This window comes from Stenella coeruleoalba, assembly GCF_951394435.1.
Source record: "Stenella coeruleoalba genome assembly, chromosome: 12".
In the NCBI taxonomy this organism is placed as follows: domain Eukaryota; kingdom Metazoa; phylum Chordata; class Mammalia; order Artiodactyla; family Delphinidae; genus Stenella; species Stenella coeruleoalba.
In genome coordinates this window covers 85577974-85598774 of record NC_137158.1, presented here as the reverse complement: position 1 = coordinate 85598774, position 20801 = coordinate 85577974, and the positions used below count along the sequence as shown (strand labels likewise).

Sequence of the window (20801 nt, the reverse complement as noted above, 5' to 3'; positions counted from 1 at the left end):
TGAGCACTGGGTGCCACAAAAGCTTCTGAAAAAATATTGACATAAGTCTTCCGATAAAAAGCCATTCTGAGCATAGGAAATAAAACAGACAATAATTCTACTGCCCCCTTGAAAATTTCGGAGGTTTGGGAATGAACTTATGTCCCCAAAAAGACCCCTCCCACTGTACGTGCTGCACCTTAGAAACACAACATCCCTAGTGCTGAGATAGAGTCCACTCCTTTCCATGCTAAACCAGGAGTCGGTAAACTTTATCTGTAAAGCCCCAGATGGTAAATATTTTGGGCTTTGTGGGCTGTAAGGTCTCTGTTGCAACTACTCCAGTCTATTGTTGCAGGAGGGGGCAGCGTCCACAGCATGTAAACCAATGGGCCTGCCTGCGTCCTGATAAAGTTTGTTTACAGAGACAGGCGGTGGTCAGATTTCACCTGCAGGCTGTAGATTGTAGGCCCCAGCTCGAAACCAGTCCGCTGTTATAATCAGCGGGAGCCACAGCCTCGAGAGAGCTGTACTTGCCTGAACGCCGTGTTCCATAGGTATGGGTAACGCACTCACTTACGTGTTCAGATGAAGTTTCAGTCTCAAGGATAAGACCCTGTTGAAGCTACTGGAGGTTAAATTTGAAAAGAATATAAAAAACGAGCAAGGGGGGAAAGACTCAGCACAGAGCCTGAGACCACTGTGCCAATAGCCTGCTGAACTTGGATTACAGAAGATTTCGTTAGATAACCTCAAAAACAGGGCCACTTATAAAGAGATGTAGATATGAAAGCCAGCCCTCAATGATAAAAAGCCAAATAGATGAAAACAAATAAGAGATACCTGGATGCCTGATGACTTTTTTTTTAACATCTTTATCGGAGTATAATTGCTTTACAGTGGTGTGTTCGTTTCTGCTTTATAACAAAGTGAATCAGTTATACATATACATATGTTCCCATATCTCTTCCCTCTTGCGTCTCCCTCCCTCCCACCCTCCTACCGTATGCTAACACATATATATGGAATCTAAGAAAAAAAAAAAAAAGGCCTGACGACTTTTTTTTTTTTTTCCTTGCAGTACGCGGGCCTCTCACTGTTGTGGCCTCTCCCGTTGTGGAGCACAGGCTCCAGACACACAGGCTCAGCGGCCATGGCACGGGTCCAGCCGCTCCGCGGCATGTGGGATCCTCCCAGACCGGGGTATGAACCCGTGTCCCCTGCATCGGCAGGCGGGCTCTCAACGACTTTTAATTCACTTCTCTGGGGCTGCTTCCCCAGGTCACATAACTTTGGAAAGTCATCCTCTCATCAGCTTCCTCATCATCCTTGTCATCAGTATTTCTAAAAGTTACCCTTCATTAAAACACTGCTTTCTGCACTTTATGTGTAACATTTGACTAATCTTCACAACATCCTTTTGAGACAGAGATATATGTCATTCTCATTCTGCAAACCAGGAAGCTGAGACCCAGTCGTTAGTAACCTGACAGTAGTCACATAACTAGAAAGTTGCAGAGCCCAGTTTCAAATGCAGGCCTCCGCCATCCCAAACCCATTCTCTTAACTAAAAAACTAAAACATTGCCCATTTCTTTTGCAATACGACATGTGAATGCTGCTCAGAGATGCTCATGACTAAAATTCCTATCACCATCTGGGCCCATCCTGAGCATTTTATTGGTACCACAAATAACTGTAGATTCAAAAGGACAGCAGCAACTTCACCCTTGCCGATCCCCTTCTGCAGAGGTGAAGGGTTAACAAGCTCACCCATGGTGCCCAGAGCAGAAGCATTTAGTGAGTAGCTGGGGAGACCTAGTGCCCTTACGCTTTTAATGCATATGTATGGCATCACCCTCGCTAGCCTCCTGCATTTGTTTTTGCGTGGGTTTTTTTCTCTACAAGGAGACTGTGTTAGAAGCCAGCTGGAAGTCACACAGGCTTCAGCCTGGACTGTGTGTCTTCTCGGAAATAGCCCTGGTACAAAACAGAATCTGCTCCTAAGAGATTACAAAGATGGGGTTCTTCATAGACCAGAAGAAATAAAATTAAATTAAGTCAAAAATTGCAAGAAGACTATCCATCCCCTGGAATTTACAGTGGGCTAGGTTTCCTCGGTCAAGAAAAGCCATGCTAAGTACCACTGATCTTCCTTGCGGCCAGTAGTGGTTACGAATGGATCATGGTGGGAAGCAAAGCAGAAACACATTGCTTGTCATAAGGGGGCTTTTATTCTGCTGCGATGCCTTTTAAAATTAGAGGGGCCTGGCTGCATTTCAAAGTGGAATGAATCTCTTATCTGGCTAGACCTACCACACTGGGTGTAACAGACTTTGTTCTCTGAAGTTCCCCAAAGTCCAGATGATGCTTTAAGGTCATGAGTGAGCTTGGCATTAAATTAAGAGGGCAAACCTGAATAAAAAGGTAGAGTGTTCGCTTCTTACATAGACGATCACTTCTCTACATGACAGCTCTACTTGTGAATGCACCAAACTAAAGAGGAAACGCCACAAAAAAATATTTTTCTGGGCAAGACAAATGGAAGATGTAAAGCCAATTCAGAGTGAAACTGCATTCATGAAGCGATGCAGTTAGTCATTTTCATTTGCTCTCAGGAAAATGGGCATAACCCGGCCCACCCGTCTCTCTCTCAGGTTTTCAGTATAAACCACCTCACTGCATGTGAATTGCTTGACATGACCCAAATCTGCAATTTGCAGCGACCTGACTACAAAAATTATTTTCAGAAAAATCTTAGACTCGTGACTTGAAATATAAAGATTTATCAGTACAGAATAATTGAAGGTTTGTGACTGCTTCATTTTAGAAGTCTTTGCATTGAATTTCTGTTGTTAATAAGGGGGCAAAGTACCATTTGAGCATCATGATAAAGTATTCTGATAGACCTAAACAACAGAGCTTTTGCATACATTATGAATTTGAGTTTGAAATTATAAATTGTAGAGTCAGGGCAGAGCTGTTTTTCTGCTCACCCCTTTATCACCAGTACCTAGCACAGTGACTGCCCCTAGTAGAAGTTTAATAAATATTTTTTTAAATAAGTACAGGAAAGGAAGTAAAGAAAAAGAGAGAGAGAGGAAGAAGGAAAGAAAGGAGAAGGGAAGAAACTAGTCAGTTTGAAATTATCATATGTTCAAACAATTAACAATTACTATGTCCAACCACGTAGTATGTGACACATTAACAATATAATTCTTCTGTCATAGGTATGCTTCCTAAGAAAAGACAAGCAGGTATGGGTAGAAAGAATTCTTATATTGAAACTTGGTAATTGAGGGCAGAACTGTGATGTTCTTTACAAAGTATAAATACCAGTATGTTCAGGGATCTGCTGCCCTCCCACCCACAGTCCAGCCCCCAAACAGAAGAATCATGACATTATGTTCTGGTTCAGCCTAATGGGAACAAGAAAAGGACACTGGAGAACAGTGTATTCACCAAAAATCCTCAAGAAAAGCCACCAACAGATTTCCTAGATGGAGGGAGTTGGAATTCTTCAATAAAAATGTTTTTCTCCTCATCTATAAGTATCCAGGGTACAATTTTTCTAGGAAAGTCAGAATAAATGCTTGATTCTTTTCATTTATTTACTATTTTTTGAAACAGAGTTTGGTTTACTAGCATCTTCCAGTGGTGACCAATTAATTGTTTTGATTTTTGCATCATTACAAACTCACTGATATAAATACATTTATTATGCATCAGTCCATTGCAGATATTATTAGTATTGATATCTAATATCTAATCTTCTGCTGGTGGGAGCTTCGTCAAGTTACCTCCTTGGTGTTTTCAACATGATAGTGTGGACTTTGATGTTCAAGGCCATCTTGTATGTTTTCCCCTTCCCGTACCCCTGACCTGGAATCAGGCTTTTCTCCAAAAATTCATGGCTCCTTTTAGAGGGAAAAGGTATTTAGAGACCACAGTCTGGGCTGTAGAGGTGCTCATTATTACTAGATTGCACGTTGTTTCCAGGCCTTTTCAGTGAACAGAGCCAAGAGAAAAATAGATTTTTAATATATAAAATCCATCATGAGTCCATAATGATATTTCAAATCAAATTCAAGACCCCAGGGATTTTGAGTTACTCCTTCTTTCTTATTCCTTCTATTTTTTACTACAAACTTTTTTTGTTCTCAATGCACTGGGAATTAGAAATTTTATCATTGCGTAATAATCCACAGTTTTTGATGTCTGATATTAATATTGCTGTAACAATTTTCATTTGGTTATCATTTGCCTGGTTTATCTTTTACATCTTTTATTTTTGAAAATCTCCAAGTTTTTATATTTTGGAATTATCTTTTGTAAATAGTATTTATATTAGGAACTAAATTTTTCTTTTCTTAATTATATTCGTCATATAACTGGTGAGGTTAATCCATTTATATTAATTATGATTATTGATAAATCACAACTGATTTCTACCACCTAATTGCAGGCTTTCTATTTGCCTTATTTTTCTCTCCTTTTACTTTAGTTGTAATGAAATTTTTAAATCTCTTTGGCTATTTTTAAATCTTCTATTTGTCTTTGGTATTAGGTAGTACTGTCTGTGTTTGGATTTCTTTTCTTTTATCTTTCTTTTCTTGATGTACAGTTTTCTTCCAGTATCCATGGATTTGTATCTTTCATGAGTTCTGAAAAATTATTAGTTATTATCTTTTCAATGTTGTCTTTCCTCAGTTCTCTCTATTCCTCCTTCGAACTAATTAGATTCCCCATGTTTCTTAATCTCTCTTTCAAATTTCCCTATTCTTTTTATATAAGCTACATCCTAGGTAATTTCTTCAGGTATATTTTCTAGTTCATGAATTGTTTCTTCATGTATATCTAAATTTCTCTTTAACTCATTCATTGAGTCTTTAATTTTAAGATTTATATTTTTTATTCCTAAAAGTTCCATATGGTTCCTTTTGTTTTTCATATATGATTGGTCAGTTTTGTAAGTTTTATTTTCTGTTCATTGTTATTCTATATTTGTTTAATTGATTTTAACCATTTCACTTGTAGCTATTTTATATTCTGCATATGATAATACATATATATATATATATTTTTTTTTTTTTTTTTTTTTTTTTTTTTTTTGCGGTACGCGGGCCTTTCACTGTGTGGCCTCTCCTGTTGCAGAGCACAGGCTCCGGACACGCAGGCTCAGCGGCCATGGCTCACGGGCCCAGCCACTCCGCGGCATGTGGGATCTTCCCGGACCGGGGCACAAACCTGTGTCCCCTGCATCAGCAGGCAGACTCTCAACCACTGTGCCACCAGGGAGGCCCGATAATACCAATATTTTAAAACTTGAGGTTTTACATATGGCGTTTTTTGGTTTGGCTTATTTTTTATGACGGTTTATATATTTTCTTTGGGGTATTATTTATTCGTGAACCCTTATTTTATTTAACTTAACCTGTAGTGATTCCAGGACCTGAACTGATAACGCTTCCAGCCTAACTTAACCTGTGGCCATTCTAGTTCCTATTAAGAGAACTCCATGTGGGAATTAGGGGTTTTATTTCCCCAACTTTCACAGTCTCAGGTCTTTTCTCTGCATAGTGGTGGTGACCTAAGCATCTGATCTCAAGTTCACCTCCCAAACATTTGTTTATTATTCACTGCTCTCTCCTATAGACTTTGATCCCTTTTACTTTGTTTTTTCAATCTCATTTAATCTTATTTATATCTGAATAAAGATTGAGTGCTCGTGAGTTCAGGGTTACATCAAAAATTAAGGTTATTGTCATATATCCAGGATCTAGTTTTTTATATCAAATGTTTCTTCAAATTATCTATTCTGATATATTGCCAGAAGCAAGAGACCCAATTTGCAAAATGAGATTTTTTTAACATGAAATTAAATTATTGGAAAGATATCAAAAGCTCAGGTTACCCCATTTTGGTTTACACAGAATTATACAAATCATTGAAACAATGAACAGGAAAAGAAATCATTATGGTAAAAATAAGAGTGGAGTTTCTTTACCAGTCTATTTTTTTTTTTTTTGTAATTCTCAGAGCTGTCAAGACAGCATGGGATAGAACAGTTTCCTAACCAAGAACATGGTGTTATACATAGTTACATAAGCAAAAATCTAGAAATAAGCATTAACCTTAAAACACCCTTGAGTTTAGAAAACATTTTAAATAAAATCTACACTAATATTACTGACATTAAATAATAATTATTGCTATTAGGGTTTATAAAGTACTTTTGTATCAGTATCTCACTTGATCATCATGAGTTTCTGAAGGAGTGAACACTGTTTTTCTCCTCAGCTTATTGATGGAAAACTGAGAGCCCGTGAGATCAAGTGACCCACTGAAGGTCACACAGTGACAGAGTTGGGACACGAAGCCAAGGATACTGACTCCATTCCCTGGGTTCTTTCCACTACATTGTCTTGAAGATTTTTTAAACGTTAATTGAATTAACCTAGATGGCAAAGATTCTCCTGTCCTCTGGAAACTTAGAATTTTTAAAGTGGCCATCAAAAAAAAAAGGTGATAAAATATATATGTAATTACCTACACGGCAATGAAACTTGCAAACCAAACTTGACAAGAACAGAAATCATAGGTGGATGTGACCATCACTTTTTATTCATATTCTAACCAAAAGCAAAGCAATGAAACTGGGCAGGATAAGGTTCATGCAAGGACAATATTAAAATATTTATAAATCGGCAGAAGCTGACATCATCCTTAGCTTTCGAGCTCCATTTCATAGGCTATACTACTAATTATGGTGAGAAGCTAATGGAAAACACACCTACAAGAAGGCCACAGTCAGTTTGACTAAGATTGGAAGGTCCTAAACCCGAAATCATGTATGTCCTTGGAAGACTCTATTTGATTCTGTGATCATTGTTTCTTCTACCATCCCAAATCCTAGAGGAATCTGAGGGCCCTGCTATGCACCCTCCGGTTGCCTCTGAGAAAATAACACTTAGCTGGGCCGAGAGCCTACTCTCTCATTGTCCCACTCATCACCAAGGACTAGATAAGATTCCCCCGTGAGGCTCCCCCTGGTACTATCTGGAATCTCTAAATAGCTCTGAGCCTCAGGAAACCAATCTATGTCACAGTGTGCCAAATGCTGGAAATCCAACCGCCTTCACCATGGACTCTGGCCCATGATCAACAGACAAGTACCATCTCAATGCCATTTAAAAATTAAAACAAAAACGATGATTAGTTCCACTGGGGGAGGCTAAAGTGACCAGTGCTGAAACACAATACAGCATAAGGATCCACTGTTCAGTCCTAGTCAGGGGCAATCAGTATTTACCTCAGTGAAGGCACCTAGTTTACATATTAGGTTCAGAGCTTGCTGGGCCCCTGGGAGAATTGTCTGACACCACTTACCTGACAACTTCCACTTGAAGAATATCATCCTCAGATACAAGTGGTAGAAAAACAAAGACTTCCCAGGTTACAGTGCGAGTCACAGGAACCACTGGACCAGAACTTAACTGATAAACAATGGCACCTACTTCAGAGGAGCTTAGAGACTAAGAAAAGAATGTTTACAATCTGCTCGTCCCATCTAGTAGCCATTCTAAGTTATTTTCTATGCTACCGTTTAGATCCCTAGGACCCCTGAATTGTTAAAGGCATTTTCACTACAAACTCATGGAAATATATTGAATAAGTTTTGCTAAATGTTACTGTACATATAGCAGTGGGCATACTACATGTAAACCATTCAAGAAATATACTAAAACACTGAAAAAAATAGAAAAGTACGTATTTATGGGTTCATACACTTGTGGTTTACAAATTTAGTATCAATAAAGAAAGGTTTAAAATTGAGACGTCAGCTGTCCAGAAACTCATGCGTGTCTATAACAACCACACAAGCCCAGTGGGCTTCCGCTCCAGATCATCTGAGCAATGGCAGAGCTAAACGTGGTGGAAGTGCAGTGCTGCACAGATACACCCAGCTACCATGTGCAAATCTGCAATTGTTCCAAGAATCGTCCCCAAAGTCACGTATATTTATTCCACATATAAATTAGGGACTGGATTTCCATAATTTGGCTCAGCGCCCCTGCAAATTGCTGCTTCTTGGTCATTAGTAATGTCACAGCTGTATTTGTCAGAAGGAGGACAAAGCACAGGAAGACAATCCATTTAGGCTTCATCCCTTGCTCTTCCTCTTAAAAAGGAAAGAAGAAAAAGGAGCCTCTTGCTCTCTGTACGTTTGTTCACGTGCTCTTGTCCGTACATGATACGCTCTCACATCAGCCCGGTTCTTGACACCACGCAGCCACAGAGAATGATCTAAACCAAGGGTCTGCTCACACCCTCTGATGGAGAAAGACCTGGCCGTTTACCCCTTGAAGTGATGCACTTACGGCAAGCGGGCAAAGCGGCTAGTACAATTTTCTAGCCTGAGCTAAACAGGGAGAAGCAGAGTGGATCACAGGCTCTTGATGGCTGTACACAAACAAGCCTGTTAGGAACGAAGTACAGTTGCTTTTACCAAACCTTTCCAGATCTGCACTTTGGTGCAAGATTTCGTCTTTTCTTCCATCTTCCTATGCTCTTTGCCTTGTTCCCTCCAGAGTGCCTGTTCTGGCCCTACTTCCTTAAGGAACTCCTGGCTGATGAGAGAGACTTCAGAACTCCTTGAACAACTAAACAATTGTATCCCACCCTTCCTGAAGCCGACGAGGATGTTTGCAAAAACCCAAACAGCCTGGGGAGGTGTCAGGAAGAGAACCAAGGAAGGCATGCTGTTTATAGGACAGAAACATTGCAGAGATTTTATTCTGGTTTGCTTGTTTGGATTGTGAAGGGAATTCAGCCCCTCCCAGGGAAACGCTGACAGTCTACAGGCTATCATTCAGACAGACTCCCTCCTTCATGTCTGGCCGCAAGCCTCAGGGGGCCCAAGAAAGAAGACAAATGATGAAAGGATGGCAGAAATCACTTCTTACCTAGTATAGGGTAAAAGAGAAACAAGGAGAAATTTAGAATAGACTTCACAAACTCTCTAACATACTGGGACTTGCCAAGTGCTTTGCCTACTCAGATACTGGAGACTTACTTATTTTAGAAATGTCATAAAGCTTTCATTGCCAGAAAACAAGGAAATATGCTATAGAAAACAATGCGGGCAGCATTTGGTAGCATATGAGAGACAGAGAAGCCCAAGAAATAGTCAAAGAACGTTGAAGCTTTCTTGATGAAAGAGCGGATGAAAGAGTTACATTCCCATTGCGGGATAAAATAGAGAAGTGCATTATGGAGATGAGACGCTGGATTTTAGAAATTTTAGAGCTAAGTGATGCCTTAAACGTCATCTAGGAGAAGTTTCAGGCTTTCAATACTTATCATGCACTGGAGACAAATGATCCCGTTTAAGCAAACCAATACTCCAAGGGTTAGACTGAATGACACTGAGGAACTCAGAAGTCAGGAGAAAGGGTCCCTGTTTCCTATGCCCAGATAGTAACTGAAGCTGTTGACAGCGGGAGACCCACCAGGTGGAAAGAAGGAGGAGGCTGGAGCCATAGAGTCACAGAGTAGGGGAAGCCAACTAGGATAAACCTTATGAAGAATCACTGAAGGTGAGTATTATTTCTGGAGTCCTTTACTTTCTTTCCCTCAAGCTAGTTATTATAAGGTCATTACAAAAATAACAGTAAACCCCCCACAACTGGACGTTCAACGTTATTAAATGACTGTAAGAATTTAGTCTGAAGAAATTATCATCTTAAATGGCCAAGAGTTCAAACTGTTCCTTCCAGGGTCCAAGAATAACCAAAGATGCGCAGTCAGCTATGCCCTCAGCTGGGTTCACCCATGCCTTCTGCTTGGTGGGAGAGCTGAACTTCTCCTTACTTTCCTACTTCCTAGTCACATGCTCCAGCCACCTTTCATCCCAGCCACTTTTACCACATTACAAGAGCATGCTGAACTCTAAAACTGAAGATCTTCCCATGCACGTGAGATTATCAGATCAGGAGAAAGAGAACTACATTATTATCTGCACCTCGGCCTTCATTCTAGTCCCGACCTGCTGAAAGAGGAATAAAGGAAGCCATGTTCCCACTCAACCTTGGCTATCACACCTGGGACCCTCTGCTTTTCATAACCACTTGAGCTCCCAGAGTTCTAGTTTTTGCTTTCAAAGAGGAAAGTAGGAGAAGGAAATATCCAACCCAAAATAGCTGATATCACTGTGAAATAGTGCTCTATAAGAATAAAATAGCTTGGGGATTCTTTTAAAATATCCGTTAGGTTCTTACAAAGATGATGTCAAACAATTCTTGGACATATTATTAGGTAGATATGCTGTAGACTAAAAAATTTCCCCCTTAAACACTGTACTGGTTCCCCTTCCTCAAACTGCGTTCAGAGAATGGTGTTTTTTCTCCTGTAAGCATTATTAGTTTCTCTCTCAAGTCATGCTTACAAAAGTCAACTCAGAAAAAAAAAAAAATTCATCACAGGTTCAACTTCCTGAGTTGACTTCATGAACTAGTAATATGTCATTGGCTCATCACTAAGTCATAACCAAAATGAACAATGAGCTTCACTTTCCACAGTTTCCTAAGACAGCACACAGCACATCAACAGTGATTTTCAATTCCGTAGGATGTGACTTAAGTTCAGACCAGTGGTATTCAACTTCCGCAGAGCCTTTTGTATTAAAAACAATGAATTTCCTTGCAGATCTAAATGTTCAGACATCAGTAAGTTTACAAAGTATATTTGTACCTTACAGTTTTTATGGGCTAAATGGTATTCTCCCAAAATTCATACATTGAAGCCCTAACCCCCAGTTATTCAGAATGGAGATGGAGTCATTAAAGAGGTGATTAAGTTAATATGAGGCCTTTAAGGTGGGCACTCATCTAATATGACTGCTGTTCTTATAAAAAGAGGCAATTAAGATACAGACAGAGAGAGACAGCAGACACTGTGCACAGAGGAATGAGCATGTAGAAAGGCAGCAAGAGGATGGCCAAGGAGAGAGGCCTCAGAGGAAACCAACCCTGCTGGCACCTGGATCTTGGACTTCCAGCCTTCAGAACGGTGAGAAAATAAATGTCTGTTGTTTTAGCCACCCGATCTGTGGTCTTTTGTTATGACAGCTGGAACAAATAGTACACTAGTCATCTCGTGTACATAAGAAGAATGTTTGGAAATTTTCAGATTCCATCAATCAAATTCAATGGGATGGCTGGACCACACTGATTTTATTTTGCCAGATTGCTTCATGTTGATCCTTAAGGGAACACAGACCTCCCAACTAAGTGCCTTCCAACTAAGTGGCCTGGAAATATAGAAAAGGGTTGTTAACTGGACTTCTCAAGGGAAGTGGAGGCCGGAAGATAGTTTACTCCCTCAACTCAAATTAAAATTGAAATGAGAGAAATTGATCCCCGAGCACTTCATTCCTCTTTCCCCTTTGTCTCTTTTCCTTTCTTCCTCCATGATCTTATCTGTAAAAGGAACGTTATAAACCCTATAATAAGCTATCATAAGAACGGGTGAATTGATATACTTGCATGCTTCTCAAATGACAGAGGATAATAAAATACAGTGGGCTGGGCTTCAAGAGGAGAGGGAGGAGATATAGGAGGAAGAAGAGAGTTCATATTTCCAGAGATCTTACTACGTGCCAAATACTGTCCTGAGTCCTCGACATGGATCGTCTGTCTCATTAAAATCTCATAATAATCCTGTGGAGTGGGTGGTACTATTACTTTTATTTTACAAATGCATTTACCAGTATTCAGAAAGTAAACATGAATATTTACTACTATTCATAATTTGCTGCCCAATTCACACTGCTGGCAAACAAAAAATCTGGGGGTAAGGGGACTCACAGACCCAAGTTCTAAACTACCATGGTCTGCCCAAAGTTTGATTTTTCTTATTCTAGCTAATAAAGTCATGCTAATTTTGCACAGTAATTTGATACTTGTGCCCATATACAACAGAGAGAGAAGTTATTAACGTATGTGAGGATGTGCAGCCTTTTTCTTTTTCAATTGGATAGGCAAGTAACAGCTGGCAGAAGAAAAGGACTTTTTAAAAAAACCAGGAAGGCAGAGGAAAAGAGCATCCATCCACTGCAGTGAAGCACTGCGTCGGCAAGTATCAGATGGTACAGAATTTTGAGGGACTGAAGATGAAAAACAAAGAGAGACAAGAGTTTCAGGGAGCAGTTGCTCTGCGTGGAGGATATTAACAGTGGCAGAAATGGCAGAAATAAATTTCAGGTTTTTTCCTGTACACTGAGAATCTACTCTCTACCTACCCCTCTCCCCGATATTACCCCTCTCCCGGATATTTTCTTGATAGGTAAAGTTAAATACTTGAATTACTTTAAGTTCTTTTTTTATTTCAGCTGATGACGAGAAAACATTGGCCACATAGTTCCCAGTTATGCTTGGGTAATATTTTCCACATTATTTTCTAGGCTTGACATTCGAAAGCCAAGTTGGAGTCTGTTGCTATAATTTTTTTTCCATTTGTTACCCTATCCCTGACCAAGAGTATGTTTTGACTCACAAGCTTACCAGCACAAGAGTATTGGAAGAATGATGGAAAGGAGCATAAGTGGATGAATCCAAAGCACACTGATCCTCAGAAAACATCCGAACATTGCAAGGATAGTCTATCAATCAGCAGAGCTTAGGTTCTGCTTTGCAGCAAATGGCACCAAATTTTCAGTGCCCAACAAAACCTTAATCTTTACTCACACAAAGTCTGATGGATTCCGATGGAGGATGACCCTCCTAGAAGAAGTGGCACAGAATCCAGATTTCTTCAATCTGTGGCCCACGCGTTACAACACCAGCCTTCAGGGTCTGTCAAGACAGGGGGAGAAAACATGGCGAGTCACACACTGGTTCTGCCACCCAACTTCCAAGGGGCTGAAGGTAGTCTTCCTGCTTCTGAAAAGGGGAAGAAAACTGGAATTATTGTTGGAAACGAGTCAGGTCTACCACGAACGTGGCAGAGACCACAGAGAGATTAGTTTTTCAATTGGAAGGAAAATATGCTGAACAGGACTCAATGTTTCACGCGCTGTAACAGATGTATGTGGTAGAACGTAAGTTCACTTAACAAGGAGTCTGAACCCTTCCTCGCTATGCTGCAAGCAAGTGTTATTCTCCACAAGCACCCAAAGTGGCAGTGATGTCAAACACTCTTGGACTCACTCAAGGCCCTGACAGATCCACCTACCAGGTCCCTCGGGAGTGGGGTAGCTGCTTCAGGACTTGACATCAAGCCAGTTCTGAAGCTGATTCAATAGCCTGATTTCTACTTTAAGCTTGAGAAAATCACAGAACATGCCAGGACATGGCCCAGAGACAAAGGGAGTTTTGGGTCACAGTTGGAGCTTGCTACTGGAAAGGTAGAGGCATGTAAGGTCCTAGAAGCTGAGAAATGCTGCTGCCTGAGGGAGCTGATAAACTTATTTAGGCTCATCCGTGGACTCGAAGCACAAAACCTGACTCACTCTGTGAGAACAGATAAATTAGGTTTCAGGGAGTGAGAGCAGGTAAAGCACAGAGGGGCACAGCTGCCCACATGGAGAATATTGGGAGTGACCAGAGGTGGGGAGAGAGGATCTTGTTTTATCTTTATGGTGAAATAGGATTGTGTTTCTCCATTTGCTGTTTCCTCGAGATACTGGGAAAGCATCCTGATTATTTTCTTTGCTCTTTTAGACTTGATTTGACATTTTTTTTTAATTTATCTTATTGAGGTATAGTTGGTTTACAATGTTGTGTTAATTTCTGCTGTACAGCAAAGTGATTCAGTTACACATATATATATATATTCTTTTTCATATTTTTTTCCATCAAGGTTTATTATACGATATTGAATATAGTTCCCTGTGTTATACAGTAGCACCCTGTTGTTTATCTGATTTTGATTGACCAAGCAGACACTGAGCCATGGGGGGCCCTGGGGGGCCCTGGGGCCCTGGTATAGCTGGTGGTGCACACACTTTCTTGTCTTTAAGGAATTATCAGCACGTACAATTACCACCTTCACAAGACACAGTGTGTTAGTCAGCTCAGGCTACCATAAGAATTCCATAGACTGGGCAGTTTAAGCAACACTTATTTCTCACAGTTCTGAGGTTGAAAGTCGAAGATCTGGGTGCCAGCAAGGTTGGGTCCTGGTGAGCGGCCCTTCCTGGCTTGAAGAGACAGCTCCTCGTTGTGTCCTCACGTGGCGGAGAGCGAGAAGACAAGCTCTCCGGCCTCTTCTTACTTACAAGGACACTAATGCCATCGCCCCAAAGAGTGGATATATGTATACGTATAACTGATTCACTTTGCTGTACACTTGAAACTAACACAACATTGAAACTCAACTTCACTCCAATAAAAATTTTAGAATAAAAAAAATAAAGAAGCAAATGACTGCAGGAACCTTCAGGAAACTGGCAAAAACAAGGAGTGTCACTGCGGAGAGAGATCCTCAGCTTGAAAGACTGGAGAGGTGTTGTCTAAAGAGCCGACATCTTCACTGACCTAATAGAGGGGGGACAAGGGGGAAACCAGGAGAAGAGAAGAGAGTAACTTAGGCAGGAAAAAGCCAAGTCAGCCCCAGAATTCATGTAGAAGGAGCCTAGAGGTGGCAAATGCCCCGGGATCTCACTCCCCATCTGTTAGGGGCTGAATTTTCCCCCTCCCCGCCCCCCACACTCATATGCTGGAGTCCTAGACCCCAGAATGTGGCCATATTTGCAGACAGGGGCTCTAAAGGGGTGATTAAGTTAAATGAGGCCGTTAGGATGGGCCCCAGTCCCATGTGGCTGTGTCCCGCTAGGAGGGAGCTGGGCACAGAGGGAAGCCTCTCTGAGGACACAGGGAGAGGGTGGCCATCCACAAGCTGAGGGGAGAAGCCGCAGAAGGAACCCACACTGCCGACACCTGCCGACACGTTGATCTCAGACCTCTGGCCTCCAGAGCTGTGAGGAATCCGGTGGCTGTTGTCTAAGCCGCCCAGTTTGCGGTACTTCGTTACAACAGTCCTAGCAAGCGAACACTCCCTCTAATTCTGCTTTTCAGAAAAACTCAAAGGAACCGTCTCCACTTCCTTGCCTCAGGCTCTTTCCTCAACTCACTCCAAGCATCGTCCAGCCTTCACTTCTCTGCATACTTCAGCGTCATCTGACAAGGCCGTCATCTTTTTCTTGGCATGCGTTTCCCCCAGCTTCCATTTTCTCCCCTTTCCTGGTCTTCCCCCTGCCTTCCTGGCCTTGATTTCTCCTGGGTCTTCCCATTCCTCAGATCTTCATGGGGGGGAGTCCCCGAAGCTCAGCCCCCCACTCTCCTCTGCTCCCCTTTCACTCCCACCCTGTGGTAGGTGGGAGTCACTGAATGTTACTGTTAGAACACAGGGAGCCCATAAAGGATTTTGAGGACTGGACAGAGACGATCCAATGCACATTGTAAAGAGACCACTACTCACGTAGCACATAAAATAAAAGTCAATGTTGGGGTGGACTTCAAGGACCATAGGAAGAGTTAGACACACGTGGCGGCAACGAGGATGGATAGAAGGAGATGAAAGTGACATCCACATGAGGGCTGTTTAATGTATTTAGAAGCTGAAATTCTCAAGACTCAAGAGGAAGAAAGGAAGGGAAAGATGTCTTAATTGTGAGGTTTCTGGGGACCAGATAGTAGTTCCTTTACCAAAGCAGAAAATCCAGGAGGAAGAAGGAGTCTGGGGGACAGAGCACAGGTTAAGTTTGGAACATGACGAAGTACCCTTAAGATATGCGAGTGGAATGTCACGTGGGCCATTAGACGACATGCCTCTGGAATTCATAGAAACTGCTGATTCAGAAATTTAAATTTAAGGGTCACCGTCATACAAATGGTGCTTCGAGTTGGCAACAGTCATGAGCAGGGATAAGATCTCCCTGCAAGAGTGGAGCAAGAGGGAAAGGAGACCTCAGAGAAAAACCTGTGAGGCAGCATGAGACGCAGAAGTTGGGTAGAGGAGGATAAGCTAGAAAAACAGACTGAAAAGAGCCAGAGGCATGGGGGAAGTATTACAGAAGTATCTGGTGTCAAGGGAGCCAATGGGAAGAACGGAAGGACAAGACCGGTCCCATCAAATGCTGCTAAGGGAATGCTATAACTGGGCAAAGGACTCGAATACACGCTTCTCCAAAGAAGATGTACAAGTAATCATCAAGCACATGAAAAGATGCTCAATATCGTAACCACTAAGGAAATGCAAATAAAAGCCACAATGAGATACCACCTCCCACCCATTAGGATGGCTACTATATATATACATAGTATATATACATATATATATATATATATATATATATATACACATATATATATATAACAGAAAATAAAAAGTGTTGGCAAAGATGTAGAGAAACTGGAACCCTTCCGCACTGTCAGTAGGAATGTAAAAAAGTGACGTCTCTATGGAGAACAGTATGGAGGTTCCTCAACAAATAAAAAATAAAATTACCATATGATCCAACAATTCTACTTCTGAGCATACACCCCAAAGAATTAAAAGTAGGGTCTTGAAAAGGTGTTTGTACATCATATTCATAGAAGCAGTATTTGCAATAGCAAAAGGGTGGAAGCAATCCAAGCACACATCAGAGGATGAATGGATAAATGAAATATGGTATATACATACTATGGAATATTATTCAGCCTTAAAGAGGAAGGAAATTCTAACACATGCTGCAAGGTGGTGAACTTTGAGGACACAATGCTAAACAAAATAAGCTAGGCCACAAAAAGACAGACTGTAAGATTCCATTTATATGAGGGACCTTGGGTAGTCAAATTCTGGGAGACACAGAGCAGGATGGCGGTTACCAGGGGCTGGAGGGAGGCGGAAATGGGTGCAGTACAGAGTTTCACTAAACTGGGAGCAGCAGATTGAGCTGGAGACGGGGGCGTGTATACTAGTGATGTTGCAATGACACCGTGTCATCGAGTGGTCATGATGAAGTGGGGGAGGAGTCACTGGAACTATGACGGTCAAAATGCCAGGGTCCAGGCCATCGAGTGTACCCTGGGAGCACCCAGGTATAAGACAGAACCAGGGTGGAGAAGAAGACAGCAAACCAAGTGACAGAGTCTTCATCTGTCAAGAAGAAGGGATGCTTTTTAGAGCTTTATCCATCACATTTGCTGTTCCATCACACACACACGGAGAATGAACACCCTGTGAAAAGGAAGGCAGAGAGCGGGGTGAAGCTTCCACAAACCCAGGGACACCAGGGATGCTACCAACCACCGAAGCTGAGAGGCCTGAAGAGGGTCTTCCTCACAGAAGGAACCAACCCTGCAGAACTTGGTCTCTGACTTCTAGCCTCCAAAACTGAGACAATACATATTTCTGTTTTTTATAGCCATCCAGTTTGTAGGACTTTGTTGCAGCAGCCCTACGAACTAATTCTTTGCTTTCATGTATTTCCATCCTAATCTATAAAAGCCATTTTTGGAATGATGCCCTGGACCCAGGTTTCCTGTCTGGTCAGGTGGGCTTGCTGAGTCCAAGGAAGAGAAAGGCCTTGAGAAGCTTCTGTCTTCCAGGTAGGTCATTGCAGGTAAGGGACTCCAAAATAAGTAATGGCTATCGCCTATTTGTTTCTTATCACCACTGTCAGGGTTACATACATCATCTTATACAGCCCTCACAACTCCATGCAAAATTAGCATTATTTTCCAAATAAGGAAACCAGGGCCCAGAGTCATGAAGAATTTTTCCCAAGATCAGACAAACATCACAGCTGGAATTTAAATCCAGGTCTGTCTGACTGCACCGTCCAATCCTAAGCGCAGCCTGAGTCCCCCAGAGGCTGGCTGCCTGCACCTTCTCCAGAGGGGACGCCCATTCTGCCATGGGGACACTGAAATGAGGTCTTCTTTCCTCTCTGTTGCTGCTTCTCAACCGTTGCTTCTTCCCCCTCTCGTTAAAACTCCTGGACTTTGGGTTAGTTGTCTCCTTCTTCCCTTGACCTGTCATCTTCCTCTGACAACCGTTCCAAACCTCCTCGAGGAGTGTGCTAGGCCACAGTGATGTGGCCCCTGCCAGACCCTGCAGTCTCTTTTCTCTTTGTTGCAACCAGCCCCTTTCCTTCTCGGTTCCCCGTACGTGCCCTGCTTTCTCCAGCCTCCTGGCCTTTGCACACACTGAGCCCTCCTCCATGCCCCATTTTCTCTCGATGTGGCTGGAAGAAATCCCCTCTGCTTTTCCCACAGCGGCTGGATGTCCTCCTGACAGAGCCCCTGCCACGTCTCCCTTGTCTTCTCATCCACTCACGTTCAAATGTCTGTGTCAATCACCTGGCTCAGGCTCTGAGGTGGGGCAGTTGAGGAGACGCAGTTCCTGACCCATGGAGCTCGCCTTCTGGTGAGAGAAGTGGGCAGAAGCTCACAGGGCCCAGCCCAGAGCCGGGGGTCAATACATGCTTACTGAGGTCAATGAATTCCGCTTTTGGTGTGCTACTTGACTTTATGAAGAGAACCTAGATTCCTTTCTAAAGCTGGTTGTCTCATGTTTGGAAGCTATTGCCAGGGAATTATTCATTATGAGAAGTATTCAAAGGCCACATCTAACTTTCAGGTGTGCCATGAAATGGGCTTGAATGACGTGTGTGCTCTGTGCAAGCTTTTCCTCTAGATTCTGTACGAAGGCAGCAGGTAGGTGGTGGGCCCAGCGTTACCAAATTCGGGGCAGGAGCCCAAAGCTTTGAAAGCCCAGAGGGACAGGTCAAGTCCACAACTGAGTGAAGGGCATCAGCTGGGGGCAGGGGACAGCGTGTAGGGAAGTCAGCCCCACTGAAGGCCAGCCCACTCATTTCCACGAAGAAAACTCGGGCCAGCAGGGCATAGGGACCCATACTTCAGAGAAGCCAGAAATCTGCATTTTTAAATGATATCTCCAGACGCTTTGTTTAGTGCTGACAGCAAGTCCCTGCACGTTAGAATAGAATTCGGCCCGAATTTGGCCCACAGCTATCAGTTCACCTTCATTGGCAGATCATCACCGCCTCTTCCTCTTTGTTTTAAGACCAGCCCTTGCCTCCGCCTTCCGCCTTCCAGGGATGCCTCACTGTCATTTCAGTTCCTTCCCAACATCTGAGTCCTTGGAAACACCCCAAGGACAGACAGGCCGGGGCTGGACCTCACTGGAGTCCAGCAGTGATGCCAGGTGAGTGGTTTCCTCAGGCCACACACCTGCACCAGGGCTTCGGCACAGGAAGTGGCCTCGGGGAGGAGGAAGCGGGAGAAGAGAGGGTGGTCAGGGGAGGGGCAGAGGGGTGGGGAGGAGGAGGGAGGGGCGGGGAAAGGGGGAGGGGGAGGGGAGAGGGGCGGGGGAAGGGGGAGAAGGGGGTGCCGAGGAGGGCCCCCGCTGTGCAGGGTCTGCGTTTCCACGGAGGTGACCGCCGCCGAGCAGCAACAAGGTAAATGAGGTTGACAACATGTGAAGTGGAAAATGTCTCCAGCAGAAGAGAGCCACAGTGCACTTTAGTTTTGATATAAATTAATGGGGACTCAAGGAGAGAAAACCCTTCCCGTGCTCCAAGAGCAGTGGCAAGGTTGTGGGTGTGCGCCCGCCGCGCCGGCATCTGCCTGGGTGTGATAGATCCACTTCTGTGCATCGCCTGTTTATTCGCGGATGCTGCTGAAATATTCAGACACATAAATACTTCAGTTATAGGGATGCCATCCGGCTGACGAGCTTTGGGTTCCACTCTAAGAAACTCATTTTTCCGTTTTTCGTTCTTGGCGGTCACGGCCTGGAGCAGCACAGGAGGCTGAGACGATGCCGGCAGCGAAGGAGCAGCGATGGGACAGCTGAGCGGGCTGGCGGGTGGGGGTGAGCCCGTGGGACTCAGCCAACAGTTCTCTGAAATGTCTTCCTGTGAACAGCACACACACAGAGAGGGGGAAAGTCCCAGACAACAATCAAGGGAAGACTGCTTCCAAGGGGAACCAACCACAGCTTCTTGGGAACAAGTAGAGCCAGGCCCTGGGGCTTGGTACCCTGCCCTGGGTCGGCGGAGAGGAAGGCATCCCGAGGAGGGAGCGGGTGGTTGATGGTCCAGCTTCCCCGTGTGCCTCTCGTGGTTCACACGGGTACTCTGTGTTCGGTGACCTACCTACAACCCTAGAAGAACAGATGCAGAAGCGGAAGACACCTGCTCAGGAGAAAACAAGCTGCCTGTTCCCTCTGCATATTTATCACCCCCAAAAAATCAGACTCACATAATACCAAACGCTAACAACCTGAAGTGGAGTCTTAGGAATCTGGACATTAAATCATGATCCAACAAGAAGTCCCGATGGAAAAGAGAGCAAACGGATTCGAGGAAGAGAGGGACACCGTTACCACAGGGATGTTCTCGAGCTGTTTGGGATGCTGAGACAGCTGTTAGGAGAGAGTTGATGAGCATTGCCCTCAGAATACCGAGGACTAAAGAGGCAGATGCGGAGAATTAACATCCTTAAATAAAAGACGTAAGTGTGATGGGAACAGAGATGATCCTAGGTGGCTCAATCGGGCCTCTCTGCCGTGATGTGAGGGAGCCAGCGAGGAAAAGGGAAAACTATACATGAAACTGCTGTGGTCTCAGAAACAGCCACTGCACCGGCATCATATGCGCCAATCTGCAGGTTTGCTTTGAAACAGGCAAATGACAACTTTTTTAAGAGGTAGTAAATTAAAACTCATTGCAGATCTATTCAAACGCCGGGAACAGTGCCTCTGTGCACAGGAGATGGAGACTGCACCTCTTCCTCTCCCAGGGCAGCTGCA

The 20801-nt window shown here is 43.3% G+C and overlaps 1 long non-coding RNA gene across 2 annotated transcripts in view; it reads right to left on the bottom strand.

The window, feature by feature from the left end:
• Positions 1-20801, bottom strand: part of LOC307195440 — a 200558-nt gene that overhangs the window by 176015 nt on the left and 3742 nt on the right. For both annotated transcript variants that reach the window (XR_013830839.1, XR_013830840.1), the window contains exon 2: positions 12725-12832. This is a non-coding gene — a long non-coding RNA (uncharacterized lncRNA). The remainder of the gene's footprint in view (positions 1-12724; positions 12833-20801) is intronic.